The sequence below is a fragment of the Pogoniulus pusillus genome, chromosome 20 (assembly GCF_015220805.1).
Source record: "Pogoniulus pusillus isolate bPogPus1 chromosome 20, bPogPus1.pri, whole genome shotgun sequence".
In the NCBI taxonomy this organism is placed as follows: Eukaryota; Metazoa; Chordata; class Aves; order Piciformes; family Lybiidae; genus Pogoniulus; species Pogoniulus pusillus.
The window spans coordinates 8,285,082-8,305,707 of NC_087283.1; the positions used below are offsets into that span (position 1 = coordinate 8,285,082).

At 44.7% G+C, this 20,626-nt stretch overlaps 1 long non-coding RNA gene across 1 annotated transcript; it reads right to left on the reverse strand.

Annotated features, from left to right (window-relative positions):
* Positions 1-15,062: 15,062 nt before the first annotated feature.
* On the reverse strand, positions 15,063-20,308 carry LOC135184368 (uncharacterized). The gene is made up of 2 exons (XR_010305997.1): positions 20,272-20,308; positions 15,063-17,444 (listed from the first exon to the last, which is right to left on the reverse strand). It is a non-coding gene; the product is annotated as an uncharacterized LOC135184368 (long non-coding RNA).
* Between the last annotated feature and the right edge of the window lie 318 nt (positions 20,309-20,626).

Sequence of the window (20,626 nt, forward strand, 5' to 3'; positions counted from 1 at the left end):
ACAGGCTGGATTGATTCCCGTTGTACTTTCCATCCAAGGCTTTGACTTCACATAAGGAGTTGTATGGAAAAAACACAGTGTGATCATGTAATTAAAATTGCATTGTGCAAAATCACAGCAGCCCCTAGCAACCAGGGACAGATGATGGAAGAAGTTTCACACTTTGACATCTTAGTGTTGTGCAAACAGCCACCCTTCTCTCAGGAAAAAAAAATCTTCAAAGCTTAATGTTAATAATAATTTTGTTATGTTATAATCTTGGTGGTGAGGAATTGTGATGGGATACTGAAGAGTCACATGAAAAAGTGACAGTCCACCAAGAATCTCTGTCTCTCAACCACTTTTTTACTCCTTGTTATTTCCCTCATACATTTCAAGCTTGAGTTTCTTCAAGACAACATATTCTTCTAATGATTCCAGGGATATAGAAGTCTCTCTTCTGTAGCACTTTTCATCCTTACTAGCCCACACTGAGTTAGGGATCAAATGTAGTATTCGTTCTAAGGTTCAGACCCACTTGTCCAAGTCATCAAATGCTTTTCCAGACCCTGCCTTTTGCATCCTTCTTCTTCTTCATGCCTTTTTCATCCACATTTTTAGCTCTAGGGTTTAAAACCTAGAAGAGAAAGTGCCTCACAGAACAACCAGTCAGAAAAATCCAATAGAATAACAGCAAAAACCACAGCAACCCCCTCTCCTCATTGTTTTCACCTGGTTCATTCTACACAACCTCTTCTTCTAATTCTGGTAGTGGGGAGGTCTTCACTAGCCTTCTCAGTGCTTGACTTGCCATCTGTTTTCTGAAGGTCTTACTGGAGTAAACTGTCCAACACATGATCCAGCTGTGTCCCTAGGTGTCCCACCCAGAGTGTCCCTAGGCATTGGGTTATAATGCAACAGAGGAAAGACAAACTTGCAGGTTTGCAATCAGCACAGGGGCAGAAAATAACCTGCACTGTGAATTGTTCCACTGTCACCTTTATTTAGGAATTCAAAGAGGTCATTTGAAGAAAGATGCCTTTTACACTTAGTTTGTGCTGTCCATAATCCTCATTCCCAACTCCCCAAAGAGGACAAAATATGCAAAATGCAGGAAGATTCTTCTGATGTTGCATCTAGCTATAATTCCTGACCATTCCAGGCTCGTGCTGTGGAAGAAATGACCAAATTTTACTGACTTTGTGTTGTGAAACTTTAAGAAAGCATGTTTCCAGCTGACTTTCCTAATGCTGCGCTCCCTTTGCCTGAAATGCTTTTGGCTTTCACAGTTTGGGTAGATTCAACATGTCCACGAGGGGTTTAGAAGACCTCACAGGGAAGACCTCCTACAGTCAGTGTTGAATTCTGTCCTTTGGTGAAAAAAACCCAGCTTCTTAGCTTTGAGTAGGTATTGCATCAGTGTCCCAGGAGAGGCATCTGCTCTTGGAAGGGACTGTTTTCCTTGAGTGCTCACAAGATCTTGACCACTCTTTCTCCAAATGGCTCTATGTGAGCATTGTGCCTACTCGCTCCAACATCCTGTCAACATCTGAGGGTGTTTCCATCCCGAGTAGGGACAGTTATTTCCAAAGCTGAAGGTTCTTTATGAAGAAAGCCTTACTCATTTCCCTTTGTTCAGAAAGTATATTAAAAACAAAAAAATAGAAGTTCATTGCTTAAGCCATCTAAAGCTTGAAATGTCAGACCTCCAACTGAAGCCCCAGCTCACAGGCCTCTGGTGTTAATACATTGTTCCAGTGACAATCCCAGCCCATGGAGTGGGTTGATCAGCTTCCAGTAGATTAAAGGTGTTCTCCAGAAGAACAGTCTAATTTGGAGTTGACAAAGGCATGGAAACTATGTCTGCTTCCAATAAAACTCCCTGCCTCCTTGCCAGGCAGAGAATTGAAAAGACCTGTCTTCAGACTCCTGGCCACAGGCTCGCTTCATGTTTTAGCACTGCCATGATCCTTTCCTTCATGCTGCAAGAAATCACCAGTATATCATCTGCACGCAGCACCAGTGTGCTCTCGGACACATTTCCTTGCTTCTTCCCTCTTCCCAGTAGTGGCACATTAGTCTGATCTGGGCTGCAGGCCACCCCCTCTTCTTTCATGCTCATCCAGTAAACTCCACTGGCACAAACTGGGAAGCGATTTGGCCAGAGGTGTTATTCTTTCCTCTGTAGACATCCCTAATTGCACCTCCTGTTGGCCCAGCCTTTGAGGAAAGGCTTCGGAAGAAGGTGGCAGCTGACGTTGGTTATTGCTTTCTGATGAGGCTGCTGAAGGTGATGACTGCCCTGGAGCGCAGTGCGTGGCGCTGGATCCGCTCAGCGCATCGTGCTGGATCCGCTCAGTGCATCGTGCTGGATCCGCTCAGCGCATCGTGCTGGATCCGCTCAGCGCATCGTGCTGGATCCGCTCAGCGCATCGCGCTGGATCCGCTCAGCGCATCGTGCTGGATCCGTTCAGCGCATCGCGCTCCGTGCCTCGCGCTCTGCGGTTCATTCGCCGCATGGCGATGCGCTCCCAGGAGTCACGCTCCAGCAGCGACTTTCTGACACGCCGCTCAAATCCTCCTTTCTTTTCCGAGCCTACTTTTATTACAGGGAGCAGCTCCGTGGGTAGCTTTAGGCGGCTGCAAATTTCCAAGGGCCGCGTCCCAACAAGTATCACTTTCCAATTTCATTCCCCTCAAGAAAGTCTGTCAACAGCTTCTCCCAATTCCATTAATCTTGTGTTTTACCGTCTTAAAGCCGCCCATTCTCTCAGCTCCCTCAAAGATGTGACCAGTGGTTCTCCTTGAGTGCTGACAATTGCTTTCTCCTTCTTATGTGGAGCTGCTCTGCCGGCTAAGAACCACATGCAGCTTTCAATAATACCTATTCATCAGTAATGTATGGAGTGAGCCAGGCCTGGATTTCCACACCGAGGTACTGATGTATTTTACATACCTTTCCTTTCTCAAAAGGGATTTTCTGTCTCTGAACACTAAATATGAGAAGCATTTTTCAAATTCTTTGACAGAATGCTTTTAACATATCAGCAGGGTTAATAAATCTTCTCCATTTGTTCTGTTCACTTTAATTCATAGTGAAGTATTGATCAGAAACAAGCAGGGACTGTGAGGACAGTTCTCAAATGAAAGTGATATATGGTGCTACCAGGACGATGATACAAATGGTTTTACTTGGAGCTGCGGGCTGTCAGCTCTGAGGATTTTCTCCCAGCAGCAAGGAAACCCAGAGAGAGAACATTTAACCACAGCAGACCACCAACCTGTCACAGCTGTCCACTGTGTGAAGTTCTCAGATTTGCTTTTCTTCACCCCCTCTTCCACTGTGGTGCTCTTGAATAACAGAATCCTTTTATCACTCCAAAATGCAAGCAAAGTGACTGATCTCAGGCAATGGTGTGGTGAGGCAGAGAACAATGATACTAATGCCAAAGGGAGCATTTGGGGAACTCAGTTTTGCCTTCCATCTGTGCCTCAAATCAGGCATCATCTCTACATAGAGGCATAGAATATGTTGGGTTAGAAGAGACCTTTCATGATCATTTAGTCCATTCCTCACTATAGTAAGCAGGGACATCCTCATCTAGGTCAGGTTTTTTGAGCCCCATCAAGCCTGACCTTGATTGTCTCCAAGGATGGAGCTTCCACCACCTCCCTGGACAACCTGTTTCAGTGTTCCACCACCCTCATAGTAAAGAATTCCTAATGTAGCTGTCTCTTCCTGTGTTGCTAGTTATAGATCACTCGTGGCTGTACTACAATTAAATCAGTTTCCTTCCAGACATACAGAGAGGCAGACATTCTTTTTGCATCTGCATTTTGCTTTAAGAAGAATCTGTGAATCCTGCAGCAGCTCATGCTCACAGCTTGTCCAGGCCCTAGGAGAAGAATGAAGGAATGGGGTTGTTGCATACACAGACTTAAACATAGTTTTCACAGACACCCTGTGGCAGGTGCTTAGATGGAGAAACATAAAGGTTTGTGATAAGGAGCAGGATTGGGGCTCAGCAAAACATCACAGTGGAGCAGAACATGGGGGCAAGTAGACAAGGAAGTTCAAGAGTGTCACTGTATGGTTGGAGCTACCTCCATTAGAAATAACAAAGGTTGTGAATAATCTTCTTAGGTACTGATAGAAGGTAGAAGGCTTTTAAACCAACCAATGCCACAGGGGATTATCCAGAACTGGCCAAGAAATAGCCTGGATGACCTAATCAATTTTCCATTTCTAATTTCCATGAGTCTGTAATTTTTTTTTTTCCTCAGTTGCTCTTTACATGAAAAACCTTCTTTATGCAGCATTGCTTTCTTTTACACATACATTTTTTTTTCCAGAGATGTCTGGCCACTGGGAGTCTTGTTTAAAACTCTGGTGACACGTTGTACGTCTGTCAGGCCTGGCAAGGAGGCAGGGACGGTGCATGTGATCCACTGAGGAGAACAGAATGTCAGACTGCAGTTGTGGCACTAGAAAAGCCGGCGAAGTTTGGAGTTGGGAGGCTATTTTTAGTGGCTAAAGACTGTTCCAAGGTTAAAGGAACATACAATTCTGGGGAAAGGTGGAGGGAATATTTGCCCTCCCTGGAGGGAATCCAAGGGGATTGCAGAATAAGAGGTCAGAGGAGCAAAGGGAGGGGAGGACGATCTGTGACACAGCTGGTTTTGAAAGCAGAAAGGCAGAAAAAGAGGGAAGAAAAACAGGGAATTGGATGGTAATTCCTTGTGTTGTATCCCGCTGAAGCTCTTTTCAGAGTGGTGGAGTGGAACATGTACAGTCATATTTAAGGCATCAGACCACCTACATCTTAACAGATCTGCAAATTGCCGTTAATGAAGCCATTTATGTTTAAAAAAAAAAAGAAGAAGAAGAAGGTAAATTCAGCTGGAAAAATAGAATGACTTCTGAAACACTGCCTGGCTTGTTCAAACCAGCTTTCTAAAGCAGTATTTGATACCTTCGCTGGAGAAAAGAGCAGAGAGGACAAAGCTGTCTAAGGAAGATGTATCTCAGGCAATACTTTCCTTCGGCACGTTCCTGACCAGCAGTGGAAGAGCTGAGGTTGCACCAGTAGCGAATGCTTGGGTGCAAAAGGAGATGCAGAAGTTTATTTTTTGGCAGAAAAAGGAACACTTGGGCAACGTAGGATCCTTTTGGAGGCATTTGCTGGAGGTGAAATTTGCTAATGCAGCAAGATTCTAGTCACTGCAAACCAAAGATGCCTAAACTGGGGGGAAAAAAACCCGTGGTTTACTGATCTTAAGATACACTTGCAAGCTATGTGAACCTGTATTTTGTATTTGTTTAGAAGATTAAAGCCACAGTAAATTGCTTTAGTTTTTTCTTGTGGGACACTTTTCCAGAACGAAGGATAGAGGCTCAAAATCTGAAGCAGGAAAAAAAAAACATCCCTAGAGCTGCCTAATGTTGCTACCTCTATTTTCCCCCCTGAAGAGCCACGAGCTTTCTCCAAGGAAATGCAGAGTGAATGATGAAGCCACATATGAAAACAAACCAGCGTGTGTTACCCAGCCAAGCTGCTTTTTACATGGGCTAAGAGCGTGCTCAGAATTATGTCTTTTCACCTGCCAGTTCACAATTACCCACACAAGTCCTGGATGTGCACATGCCTCTTTCAAAGGTTGTCCTCTGTATTTGGGAGTAGAGCAGAAAGCCAATATTGTTCATTCGAGGGCTATTTTTAATGGCTCCATACAGAGAGCTCTCTCGAGTTGCCATAAATATCCTGTTTGCTTTCTTTGTTTCTCTTTCGTTTAGCTCCCTTGCTATCAACCAAGCTATTCTCTCTAAAATATTTTACTATATCCCTGCTGCTCCCTTTGGAAGAGGGAATCAGGGAAACACATTTGCAAGGGGAAAAGGCGTATTTATTCAGCAATGAGTAACTTGTTTTAAATAGTTAAATCAATTTAGAACAAACTTTCACCAGCGAGCGCTCACCTCTGGACTGAGCTCAAGAATGGAAACTCTCAGACCAAAAGGAATTTGCACAGGATGTAACGAGGAGTAAAAAGAAATGTGAGTGGGTCTGGGGGGTGCCAGGACCAAAATAACACCGGGTCACCCCAAACTGCCAGGCGACATGCTGCTTTTCCTCCCTCTCCTGCAGCACACAAGCGTCTAACATTTCGCTGAGAGTGTGAAGTGCAAATCCAAGCGCCCACAAGGATTAATTTACGTGGCCAAGCAGGGAGCTGGGCTTCAACAATGAGGCTCTACCCTGCGGTGCTTCTCTATCACTCATATGCACAAATCCATATGCAGGCATCTGAGTGGCTACTGACTGAGCATTTTTAACAGGGGTTGTTCAGCCTGGAGAAAAGGAGGCTGGAGAGAGACTTTGTGACTCTCTAAAAACTCCCTGATAGGAGGTAGGAGTCAGGTGGGAGTTGGTCTCTTCTCCCAAGAAGCAAAAGGATAAGAGGAAATAGCCTAAAGTTGAACCAAGGGAGATTTAGGTCATGTATTAGAAGAGACTTCTTTGCTCAAAGGGTTCTCAGACACTGGAACAGGCTCTCCAGGGAGGTGGTTGAATCACCCTCTCTGGAGGTGTTTAAAAGCTGCAGAGATGTGGCACTGAGTGACACAGCTTAGCACCAGATTTGATGGAGTTCGATAATGGATAGATGGAGTTAGACTTGATCTTAAAGATCTTTTTCAAACCAAATGATTCTATGATTCTGTTATTTTTGTGCAAGGAGCATGTGATTCAGATTATTAAGATAAAATCATTAAGATTAAATGTGTGAAGTCAGATCCCCCTTTCTTCCTGCCCTGTTCTGCCTTTCTGTGTGCTGTCAGAAAAGTATATCATGTTGGTTCAGTCCCTGCCCACAAAATCAGAGCTGAAGGTTATCTGCAACTTCCTTCTATTTTTTTTTTCCTTTTTGAAATTCTTGGCTCCCTTATTCAGAGCTTCTGAAAGAAAGAAATTCCCCTAGTGCAGAGAATTGTTTATGTAGTGGACTTTTTTGTCTCTATAAAGCAAATGACACTTCTTAGGAGAGCAGTGCTGACCTTTATCCCTTGCCCCTTCTTCAGGTGGGCATTTTCAGGCTCTGGGAACTCTGCTGACCACTGTCCCTGGCACGTGGGGCTGCAAAACTTGTCCTGACCACGGGACATTTGCATTAACATCCTTGACAAGATGGGGAAATGCTTTCCAGCAGCTCCTTTCATCTCATAAAAGCCTGGGTGTGAGTTATCAGTTCATGTGGAAGACACCACAGACTCTGGGGACACTGAATATGTTCAGTTCTCTCACTACCACTGCCTCAAGTCCTTGGCAAACCTTTCCCATTGCCATTTTCATAGCAGAAATGTTCCCTGCTTTGGTGCTTCTCTCTCTTATGATCCCCTTGGACTTGATGATCTCCAAAGGCCCCTTACAACCCTTATCATTCTGTGATTCAGTGATCCCATGTGCTTCTGGGGACTTTGAGGTGGTGACTCAAGACAAACAGAGCAGTCCTGGCTTCCTATGGCTGTTAATAACCTTTGGTGTATGCAGCCCAGTCTATCATCAAGAATATGGCTTATAGGGTCATCCTCAGTACTAGTGGCACGTATGGGAAGCAGGTTGTGGTTGCCTTAACTCAACCATCATAAGTGATCTGACTGATTACTGTCAAAGATCTCAGCCACTTGGGTAGGGGGAGCCAGCAATTGCCATGATGCAGAAACAGGCAGCAGCAAAGGAAAGCAGCAACATAGAGTCATGGCTGTGTCAAACATTTGTGCTGCCCAAAGACAGACAGCACCTGCCTCCCCAGAGAAAAATCGAGGGGAATTGTAGATGCCTTTGTAGCCTTGCCTGCCTTATTAGGTTAAAGGACTTGTGCTTTGGCCTTTCCTTGGGGATATCCCATTCCCCTTGCCCAGCAGGAGCTGAAGTATGCTGAATTAAGATGATATATTCCCTGGACAGGTGGAGGAGGGAATAATTTCTTCAGATAGGGGGGGGGAAACAAAAACTAAAGAATGGTTAGACAGTTTAGCCTGTGCTACAGAAAAACCATATCACTGTATCTCAGGAGTTACATCTTTATTATTATCTATGGGTTCTAAGTCTGATGTGTAATTGCAAGGCTCACTAGACCCATGTTTGTGGATCCCAATGGCAGTTATGTGTATCTGCACACCCTTGTGCATCCAGGATGGACAGGCAGTGAGAGGATGACATTGCTGGGATATTTTCTGTGTCCAAATGTGAGGAATGTCAAATCCCAGCTCTTGTAAAATGTGATGCCATTGTTGCCTTTACCACAATGGCTGTTAAACGAGATGGCTCCTGGAGGTCTGGATTTTACTGTCCTGACTGGGAGCCAGTGGCTCTAGTAAAGATTTCAGACTTGGCCTCCAACATCTCCATCAGATAACCTGGTCCATGGCTGGATGTTCCTAGCAAGGGATGTGATGAAACTGACACTGTTAGTTTTTGGTTGTGGATAGTGGGGAATGGGCTGCCCAGGGAGGTGGTGGAGTCACCATCCTTGGAGGTGTTTAAAAAAGGACTGGATGAGGCACTTAGTGCCATGGTCTGGTTGACTGGACAGGGCTGGGTGCTAGGTTGGACTGGATGATCTTGGAGATCTCTTCCAACCTGGTTGATTCTATGGTTCTATGACATTGGTGGTCCTTGAGGACTGTACTCATGCATGTGGATCAGACATCCCAACAGAAGCATTTCTGAGAAGCAGCTAACCATGCTGGATGATTTGGTCTTGGTCAGTGGGTTTTTCATCTTGAGTATCAGCAGAAGATGGCACCATGTCAGCAGCTCAATAATCTACATTGGAGCAGAGAGGTTTGCTTACTCTCCTGGCCCCACAAAGAAGCCTGACAGATGCTCACTGCCAGCCAATCATCCATTGCATGTGTGTGAGAAAGGCTCCCACCCCAGAGACTTTACCCCACACCACTGTCTCTGACAAAGAATGGGCACCCACAGACAAAAAGCAAAACTTTTGAGATGTTGTCACTGCTGTCAGTGGCTCAGAATGAACCTGGGCAGTGTGGTGTGTTTACACTTTGTGAGAGAAAACATCCCTCTGCGCTCCCCCCACCCCAAAAGCCATTAACACTCTGAGGAGTCAGCAGATGAACTGGAGTGGTTAAGCTCATTAATATCAGGTTAACTCCCATTGTGAAGCTCCTGGCTCAACATCAGAGGGCAATAAAACACTGAGTGCAACATGATGACTGTTATGATCAGGAAATTTGGGACATGTGTCGTTAGAGGGAACAAACAGGGCAGCAGAGGTGTCTGGCAGCAACGCTGCTGAGTGTTCATTGCCGTTTGCTCCCCCTCCATGTTCCTCTTATGCCCTTTATCAGTTTCCTCTGATGTTGGGTGCAAACAAAGTCTGGCCCGTACCTGAGGGTCAGAGAGATGAGAGACAGTGTTAGACAGGATATTCCCAGCATTTTCAATGCTTCCTCCTCGGTGTGTTGGGAATGCCTGACTGACATGGCCGAGCGAAAGTGCTGCGGGTTCCCGCGGGACCCGCGTAGCCGTAAAGCTCACAAACAGAATAATAACAAAGCCATAAATTCTGACCTATGGTACAGTCTGAGTCGAATAACAGCTCCCCAGCTGTGGAATATGTGCCCTTGTTGTGTGAAGGTGGCAGACCCCGGGGGTAAAGTTCACCTCGTATTTGTCAGGTTGCGCAGAGCCAGGCCCGTTTAACGATCTCGACACGGCCAAAAGCCCCAGCAGCAGGACAGATGCCCAACTGTGTTCTCAGCCTGTTATGATTTACTGGTTAGTTTGTGAGGAGGGAGAGCTTAACAAAATAGCCAAGGAGGGACAGATAACAGAGCCAGAGCAACAAGTGGTGAATATCCTACAGCAAAGGATGGGTTTATCCCATTCAAAACATCCAGCACCTCTTATCTTCACGGCATTATCCAGTGCTTCAGTGTCTTCAGGGCATGATGAATGCAGCTCAAGAGGATGGCTGCGATAGCCAGTGGCTGTTTCTGCTGCTTTTTATTTCTTTCCAGCCATAGCCTTGCAGCCCCAACCCCCTGAAAGACATCAGGGGAGCTCCAAAGCTCACAGAGAGGCAGTGAGCTTGCACTGCACCATGGACTCATAGAATGGCAGGGATTGAAAAGAACCTCTGGAGATCATCTAGCCCAACCCCACTGCTAACACAGGTTCACCTAGATCAGGTTGCACAGGAGCATGTCTAAGCAGGTTCTGAAAGTCTCCAGAGAAGGAGGCTCCACAACTTCTCTGAGCAGTCTGCTCAAGAGCTTCATCACCCTCAAAGTAAAGAAATTTGTCCTTAAGTTCAACTCAAACCTCTTGTGTTCTGGTTTCTGCCCATGACCCCTTATCCTATCACTGGGCACCACTGAAAAGAGCCCAGCCCCACCTTCATGACTTCCACCCTTTCGATATTTATATGCATTTATAAGATCCCCTCTCAGTCTTTTCCAGGCTAAAGAGCCCCAGACATCTCAATATTAGAGAACTGTGACAGAGCCATGAGCTAATTCAGATCCTTCCCAACAGAACTGAAAGAGAAATTACACACAGAAAAGCCCCAAGCATCCCATGCCTGCCTGAGTTGTGCTGAGATGGGCTGTTCACAGGAAGATGCATACAGGAAAGGTCAAGGAGAAAGCTTGGTAGGGTTGGTCATCCTCAGGACTGGATTTTCCAGGGAAAAGGAACTTGGGAGACTTCTTCATCCTACCACGTCCTCTGTGAAACTGGGACCACATCCACTTCAACCCTCAGTGACAAGCAGGAGCGGGCTGCTCGCCATGCAGAGAAGGAAGGATGAGATGATTTGTTTTTGTGTGTGTTTTTCTTTCCATGTCTGCTACTTGGAAGGAAACATGTCTGCTTTTAGAGAACAATGCTGCCCAGGGCCGTGGGAGTGAGTTACTGACGTGTGCAAATCCTAACCCAGAGCCTGTTCCCAGGCCAGCCCTCGGCACTGCTCAGCTCTGCACTGTCCCCTTGCAGAGGTTTTAAAAGCTAAAAAACAGGTTTAGAGGCAATTCAGAAGCACAACTCCCCTTCATGGGATGCATTTTATCTCCCCAACTTGTTTGCAATGGGGATGTTCTGAGTCTTCTTGAATATCCCTCAAACCTCTAGGTTCCAGCCTATGTCATACCCTACCACCTCTAGTTCTTCCTCTCTTTCTTGTCCCAGATGCTGTCTCTTGATTTTGGGGGTTGGGAGAGATGGCCTCCAGAGATCCCTTCCAATCCAGTGCATTCAGTGCTTCCATGATTTTTCCTATAGCTGTTCCTTCTCTTCTCCATCCATGTACCAATGGACTGATTAGGACAATAAAAAGCATACACAGAACAGCCACCAAACATCTTCCTCTGAAGCCAAGCACATTTAAGTCAAATTTCCTTATTGCGAGACAGCACTGAATCACAGAATCAGTCAGGGTTGGAAGAGACCACAAGGATCATCTAATTCCAGCCTCCCTGCCATGGGCAGGGACACCCTAGCCTAGATCAGGCTGGCCACAGCCTCATCCATCCTGGTCTTAAACACCTCCAGGGATGGGGCCTCAACCACCTCCCTGGGCAACCCATTCCAGGCTCTCACCACTCTCATGGTGATGAACTTCTTCCTCACATAATACTCCTTAATGCTGTGAAATTCCTAGCACACTTCCCACATCTCTATTAATCAAGTGTTGCACATCAGCCTTCCACAAAACCTGCCTTTGGAAGCCCAGAGGGCTCCGTGGCTTGGTGCAACAAAGTTTAGCTCCTACCAGCCTCCAGTCAGGTCATGTTTTGTGCTAGTACTCATCAGACATCAGAAGCGAAGCAATTTGGGCTACAACCTGTTAACTCTGATTGCAATGAGTGCTTTGCTCAAGGGTAGAAGACAATATTTTAAGGACTCTCAGCTAGCTCTCCTAATGGCATCTGTGGCTAAAAGCACTTGACATAAAATAAGAACTGCTCAGACAGACTGCAATTTCTATCTACATCTGGGCAACGCAGGATCGGGTGCAGTAGGTGTTATAGAGGAGTCAAACACTATGGAACTGGAGGTGTTGAGGAGAAGTGAATCCACAAGAACTACAAGGCAGAGTCTAGGGCACTATCTATGATCTCCAGGAAGGTTGTGAGTTGAGAAAATACACTCCAGCAACAGGGAGTAACCAGGCATTTTACTTCTTTTACAGCATTTATCATCACCTCCTGGCTTCCCAGTCAGTACATTGCGGTCCTTTGAGTCCGGCTGTGTCTCGAGGTGGGAAAGGCTGCAAAAGAAGGTTGTCCTCTCTCCCAGCAAAATAAAGCCCTTTTTTTGGGATTCCTTAAGGTAATTCTTAAGGTCTACAGCTCACTTTTAATATAAACTGTTGCACTGACACATCAGGGAGCGCTTAAACAAGGCTCCTTAACATACACCCGCTCTTTGCCCGACGCACTTCTGCCATCCTCCTGCCCGAGCCTGGCTATTGCAGTGTTGAATGGGAGCTTAGTTTTAAGGATAAACACATCCATCACAAAGCTGTTTGGTGTACACTGGCACTCTCATCCCCCTCCATGAAACCCCTTCTGAGGACTCTCTCTGTCCAGAGACGGCATCTATGCTCCAGTTTCCACTCCCCAACCTGCTTTTTCCAACGCTCCCCAAGCATAATCCATCAGTTTACCGGGAATGGGAAGAGATGCGGAGAAACAAGGGCCACTTTAACCCTTATTTTAAAGCTCTAGTTCCCTCCTGGTTTAGTATATTTAGTTTGGGCACAGTTCTGAAACAAAAGGTATAAAGAAGCCAAGTTGTTGGGGTAGGGGGAGGGAAGAAAGTTGGTTTGATTTTGAGAGCCTTGAAAGATCATTAAAATTTCATAACAGGCAGGGGGGGAAAAAAAGGTTGTTTGCTTATAAGGTCTCTAGTGTTTAAAGAGCTAGAGACAAAACTGCAGAGCAGTATATTCCAGTTTATCCTGTGGAATAGGAAGGAATGGCCCCAGACGTAATTACAAGTAAGTAGTGCAGCGAGAGTGGGGGGAAAACATCCCAGGAAGTCTGATGTGTAAGAACAATTTTTTGCTGGTGTTTGATCAGTTTGCTTGGTTGGTTGGTTGTGGGTGGTTGTTTTTTTATGTTTTGAGTTGGTTGGGATTTTTTTGTGATGTGTCTCTAGTTATAACTGTATCAGGTCCTTTGATGGTGAAAGCACAGCGTAGGAAGAAGCCGTCCTTCTGAAAGTCAGGGTAGCTTAAAGCAAAACCAGGGAACAAGGGTGAAATGTGAAGCTTGCTTTGTGCCTTTGCAGAGCTGAAAGCCCGAGTGTGGGGTTTCAGCAGTGGTCTTGCTGCTTGCTAACTTTTGAGGTTTTATCCACTGAACAAGCAACGTGAGAGAGGTTCTTACAAAAGCAGGGAAATGATCTCTCATTAATATTTCTACCTAGTGAAATAAAAAGAAGGGAGCAATAACATTAGCGGTTGTAAAGCAGCAGGGAGATGATGATGAATGTTAGGCTGTAGATGGGAGCTATACAAGGCTGTATAGCTTTCATAAAAATATATGCTGCTTCTGTTCTTCAGTTTCACTCCTTAAAAATCCATTAACACCAAAATGAAATTTAGATGCTGAATAACAACGGTGGCAAAATATTTCTCCTAAGCACAGAACTCCCAATCTGGAAAACAAAAAAATCAGTCAGAAATCAAACACATGAGCTGCCACCATTGAAAAATTGAACAGTAGAAAAAATATTCTTCTCAGGGCAAAATAACATTAAGAACCAGTGGGTCATAGTGATGAAACACTAGAGAAGGTGTTAGATTATCACCCAGGTTGTAGATAGCAGTTGCACTTTAAAAAAAATCACAGTATAGAAGTTGAAATATCATTAAGAATGAAAACTTTTCCTGTGTTGCATCCTGGTGGTTTCTGACAAGCAGAAAATTATTGCATTATAGTTTATGATGAACCTACTTTTTGTTGCCTGCAATTTGTGCATTGCTGTATTTAATGGCATATTTCCTGCAGTAAAAGATAGAGATCTTAATTTTCTATTTTATTTTACTTTAAAAAGAGCCATTGAAAAAAAATTTACTTGTTTCCTGTAGTTAAAATTATTATTAGGCAGCCTTCAAGCTGAACACAAGGCAAAAACATTGAATTGTTTCTTTAAAATGAGTAATATTCTCTGGTTGTTTTAATGAGTATAGCACATTATCCTTCTGCTGTGTGTGCACACACTTCATAGCCATAAGAACAGCTTCAGAATTAGAGGAAGCATTTTTAAAGGTATAAAGCTAAATTAAAAGTGAAATCCTGTTATCACTTGTGGGAATTGTGCTCTTGAAAATCATTAAGTGGCTCCTCCGTTTTGAAATGTCCATCCCAGGAGGAGAATTAATTGTTTTCTATAAACATTTTTTTCTCCTCCTTTTTCCATCTCCTGGGAATAGATCTGCTTCCCTCCTTTTTGATTTCTACCTACAGAAACAAAATGCTAACATTCATTTTGCAAATTGCACATATGTAAAACCTCGTCCTCGCCTTAAGGAGTTTCCCAGCTAAGTGACAGCTCCAAGCCATGTTGAAGTTAATGAGTCATTGCTCTCCACTGGAGAGGGATTTGGATCTGCACACTGGCCTGCTTACAAACTGGAGGCTGCACTTTCATAAGAACATGGGTTTTTATCATTTTGCACAACCAGGAATAGCTACCCCCAGAATAGTTTAGCCTATAGTTGGAAACCATCGCTTGGTTTGATACTGATGTCTTCCTCCACATCTTTTGGGATCTGTGCTGGCATGGAGGCTAACAAAACACATGTCAGCATATTTCTTGCCTGAATCTTAACAAGATACTAATCACTAACAAAGTTTACACAGAAACCCAAATTTTCAACCTGATTGGTATTTTTTATTTTTAATATAAAGCAATGACATTAGTCATACAAGAGTTCATTGTGTGTCTTTTGAGCTCTGCACTTGCATGGCAGTTAACGCAATGCATGTCAGCTTATTTCTTACCTGCATAAGATATTAATCACTAACAAAGTTTACACAGAAACCCAAATTTTCAACCTGATTTGGATTTTTATTTTTAAGAGGAAGCAATTACATTAATCATACAAGAGTTCATTATGTGTCTTTTGGGCTCTGCACTTGCATGGCAGTTAACGCAACGCATGTCAGCTTATTTTTTACCTGCATAAGGTATTAATCACTAACAAAGTTTACACAGAACCCCAAATTTTCAACCTGATTTGGATTTTTTATTTTTAATAGAAAGCAATGACATTACTCATACAAGAGTTCATTATGTGTCCTTTGGGCTCTGCATTCACACATTGGCTAACGGAACACATGTCAGCTTATTTCTTGTCTGCATCTTAACAAGATACTCATCACTAACAAAGTTTACACAGAAACCCAAATTTTCAACCTGATTTGGATTTTTTATTTTTAATAGAAAGCAATGGCATTAATCATACAAGAGTTCATTATGTGTCCTGGCAATTAACAGAATAGCCTAAAATTTCATTAGAAACAAATGAGGGAAGCTGAGGGCTTACAGGAATTCTGGAGTCAATGATGGTTCAAATGTTTTTTTTTTTTGCCTCCTTTTCTCTCATGCTTTTATACTTCCCTTCCTTGCTGCAATGTTGCGTGTGCAGTTTCACACAGCTTTCACTTGGAGCAGGGTCTGAAAAGGGCTAGCTTAGTCTAAGCACACTATAGAAACAAGGACCATGTTGTCACATCAGGTTTGCTCAACACTTCAAGTCCAACTCTGCTCTCCATGTCCTGCCATAATGCAAATGAGAATGTTCTTGCTGGGAACATGTCATTCCCTTCAATGCTAAACACTGTCATGCAAGCCTCGTGGGAGTAGGCTGCAGCAAGTCCTCCTGATTTAAGAGCTATTACTGATGCTGCTATTATTACTTTACAGGGGTACAGCAGGGATTCACAACCTCAGTTCTCAACCTTTCCCTTATTTCTACATGGAAGGGAGTGAAGTGGCAAGACTCCCAGCTAGACACGCTTGTCCCAGTGTGTAGGACTAACTGGAGGAAGGCTCCCATTAATGGAGTTTCACTTGTTTAAGGAATCTTTCAGATATTTTTTTTTTCCTTCAGAGAGAAAGCTTTAAAAACATGGCTCCTGGTTAAATGTCCCAAAACAGAATCAGTGGGTGCTTCTGGGTTTTGCCAGCCTGGACAGCTGGAAGTACTCACAGGGTCTTATTGCTGCTTGTGCAAAGGAAGTTGGTGTTGCTGCACTCCTCTCCCTGACCATCTCATGTGTGCCCCACAACTTTCCAAGTTCCGTGGGCTACCCTGAAAACTCATTTCAAGAGATGGTTAAACGTCAGGCACGTGTGGGATAAATGAAAAGTAGGATTCAACTACATTTCTGTTATTCCTATGGGTTTATGCAGTCATAATTCACAGGCTGCCAGTGACAGAGCAAAAGGGGCCAGAATCGTCAGGGATAAAGTGCAGTGGTTCATTCTCAGGAGCATACCCAGTATTGCTGACATCCCACTCAGCTCCCACCCCAAGAGTGGAATCTTTGCTGGCTCAGGGAGGCAGTTCGCAACCTCTCTGCTCCAACACTTGTAAATAAAGACCTTTTCATCTCTGGGCTTTCCTATTCAGAAGAAAATGATCTCTGGCCATGAAAAACATATCTCTGAATAGCTCTGCTGAGGGCACACCAGCCCAAGTCTTCAGCATGGCACAAAAATGCTTCCTGCAGGCTTGGAACCATAGCTATGTCCTTTTTCTTCCCTTTGTCCACTGCACTTGATCCTGACACAGCCAGTCAGATGTTGTTCTTTCTGGAGGGTGGCAACCCAGAATCTGCCAAATATCTGATTTATTTGTGGTTAAGAAAATGGTCCCTGCATGAGCTGAAAGCTTCTCTTCTCTTTGTTACAATACCTGCCAAAATCCTCAAACTCTCAGAAACTTTGCTCAGCACTGGTGTTGTTCTTGCAGCTCCAGCACTCCTGGAGGGGCTGAAGCCCCTTATCCTTCCACGTGCCTTTGCACAACCACTGCCTGCTGCAGAGGCAGGATAGAGGATGGGGCCGAAGCAGATAAATGAGGTTGTGATAGATTGGGGAGCAGCTGTAACATCCAATCTGCCAAATTCAGCAGAGGCAGACAGTCCTTTCCTATTCCCAGTGTAGTCTTCTCCTTCTGACAGGTTGCTGAAAGGATCTCCATTGTGTGTTACTTAACACATCTGTGAATTTATTGCAAGCTGATGCTTTCTGTTTTCTATTGCAGGGGCACAAAAAGAAGATGGAGAAGAGCAATTTATCCCAGATCCACGCTGCATCCAAATGTGGAAAACCTCTGAAGAGCACTGACGTAGCAGAGCACTGCTTGTCTCAGTCTGATCCTGAGTGGCACTGACACCAACTGATATTTTCCTGTAACAGATGCTGAGGAAAAAAAAGAAAATGCAAATAAACGATAGAGAAGGGGTGGTGGAACAAAAAGAAAAAGGAGGTTTACATCCAAAATACAATATTTAAATACAGGGCGCCGTGGAAGTGTGGCAGAGATTGAGTACAACTTTGACCAGGCTCCTTATGTCTGCAAGTCCACTAGTCTTGACTTTATCATCCTATTTGTTATATTACCCTGTTTGCTCCTATCATCCCATTCCTGAGGCAGGGAGGATGTTTCCTTGTCAATTTTCATGGGAGACAATGTTAACTTAGGCAGTGCGGTGGATAGCAAAGAACCCAGGATCAACAGCAGGCCTGCTCAAGCTTGGGGGTTATAAATCAAGCAAACCAGAAACAAATCCCTGGCCTTGGGGTGGTATGGCTTGCAGCCTCCTAGCATCCAAACATTCCCAGGCAGGAATAAAACTGGAATGTCAGCTTCTCCAGTTCAACAAAGGAGCAAGGAGGGATGGTGCACTGCAGAGAGATCCTCCCCGGACAGCAGTCTCACCTGTACTCTTTCACTGCCTCTTAGTGCTGCTTGGTCAGGGTAGTGCAGAAAGGGAGAGCAAAGGCTCCCTTGGCCCTCCTGCCCTCCACACCCAGTGGAAACACTGGCAGACAGCTGATGGCTGTGTTCTGTGGTGGAGGCATTTTTCATCAGGCTGCTGGCCATAGGGCATCTGCATCCTGACACCTTCCCCTGCCCTTTACCTTACTTAGCCCTTTGCAATGGGCTGTAACAAGATAATGTTCACAACAGCAAGAACACAAAATAACTCATGATGTGCCTCAAACTGTGAGAAAAGAGTACTCAATCCTTCCCAAACACAGACCTGCTCACATCAAAGGGGACAATATTTAGACAGTAATCAACATTGTGTTCCATTCCCTTTCCTGGCGCAGTGCTGCTATTTGCTCAGCCACACTTTCTGCCTGTCAAGAGACTCTGCTGAGACTGATTCAGAGGGTGGGGCAAGTGGAAGCGTGGCTCTCAGCAGTACCCCCAGGCAGCGTCTGGATCCTAAGGACCATCCCAAAGACTCAGGTGCTATGGGGCTTACAGCTCTGCCACACCAGGGCCACGCTCCCGGCTCATTTGATTTATAAACACAACGCTTGGGCAGGGCTACCATTGATCCAAATTCCTGCATTTTCCACTGTAATGCCTAAATTTTTGCTTTCTCCCATGCAAGTGAAGAAAGAAACCCCCTCCCTGCCTCAGAGATGGGGAATTGGGGACAGTTAACCAAGCTGCAGTCTCAGAGGGTGATTTAGAATTCCCAAGCAGCATAAAACACCCTTCTTGCTGTCTCTTTGCTGACTTCCACATTTCAGAATTATCAGCTGGGGAGAACCAATTATTTTCCTCAGTTCTCAGATACTGTGATAAATAAAGAATCAGATCAAACCCTACCATTGCTTGTATTTATATTCTTCTCTTAGGTCTGCATCTGTAGCTTCTTGTGCTGTTATTTAGGAAACAACTTTATTAACTCATTACCAAAGCAGGCATTTGTCATGCAGTAAATTTCAGTTTCACAGTCAATGGAAGTTTTGTGGCCTGGGAAAAAGTAAACCACTTATTCCTATTCTTATTTTGGCTCAATAAGAATTAGCATCAGATGTGTAAGTGGTGAAATTCCTTGAAGGAAATACATCTCCTTTGTTAGGGATTGTTAGCTAGAAACACCAGAGCCTTGGATGATGTAATAGCCAGACGTCTGCAGACTTGAAGAACAATTGCTAGTTATTTCCAGGAATAAGAGGAAATTTCTTTCTAGTTCTCTTCCCACATCACTCATCCTAGCAGGGAATGCTGTTTTCCAAGGCACTTCAGCAGTTGCCAATGGTGTAGGTCTGTATGGGTCACTCCACCTGGCAGATAGATTGGGGTCTAGCATCAATCCTAGGAAACACTGAGAAGTCATAAGAAGAGATTAGAGACAGGCTGATGGGAACATGTTATCGATTGTGCTAAACTATTTGAGGGGTAAAAGATGAAGTCTGACCATGATGAGATGGAAAAGCCTATCTAGAAGTACATGGCTGAGCAAGGGAACATCAGATTAAATTCAGGGTAGATGAATGTCAAGTGGTGTACATGGAGGAGAAGGAGGGTCCTGGGAATCCTCTAAATGAACTCCAGCTCTGTTGTACTCTAATCTACCTCTAATCACTGGGGAGAATTAGACTCATAAGAGAGAAGCCTATACAAGTGATTACCCTATGAAAGAGAGGCCATTTGTGGCTCTCAGAAAGCAAAGTGTGTGTGTGTTAGAAAATACAAAGGAAGAAAATAATTTCTATGTCTATATGAAGTGGTGTCAGTTTATAGATCTTTGGTACACCTCCATCTGAAACATATAGAATCATGGAATTGTGAGAGCTGGAAGGGACCTCAAGGATCATCCAATTCCAGCCTCCCTGCCATGGGACAGACTACACCAGATCAGATTGTTCAGAGCCCCATGCACCCTGGCCTTAAAAGCTTCCAGGGATGGAGCTTCTACCACTTCCCTGAGCAATCTGCTTCTGCATCTCATCACCCTCATGGTGAAAAACTTTTTCCTAGCACCCAGTTCGAATCTATCCACTTCTAGTTTTGCTCTATTCTCCCTAGTCCTAGCACTACTCAGCAACCTAAAAAGTCCCTCACCACCTTTCTTGCAGACCCTTTTCAAACACTGGAAGGCTACAATAAGGTCTCCTCAGAGCCAAAGCAGAAGAATTTTGCCTAGCTAACCGGGGGGCCACCAGGCCCCCCGGCCTTTGATCCACCACCACCATTCACCCAGTGTGCACCATGGGTACTCACCAGCCTCGATGGGAGGAGGATCCCTCTGCCCAGATGGGCAAACTTGGAGCTACTGCCGTTCCTGGTGCTGGTTATAAAGGGGAGTGGGCAGGGAGGGCAAAGTGGCCACACCTGGGGTGGGAGGAGACTTCAGCAGAACCCAGGTGGGATGTGTTGGGGTAGATGGGGTGTAAAAGGGGCAGATGTGGAATTCCAGTGTGATCTGGTATAGGTTGATCCTGCTCTGGCAGGAGGGTTGTACTTGATGAACTTTCAAGGTCTCTTCCAGCCCCTAACATTCCCTGATCCTGTGAGCTCTGGAGGAAGGAATCAAGAATAAAGACTTAGAAAAGCTTCAGTGTGAGAACAATTAAGT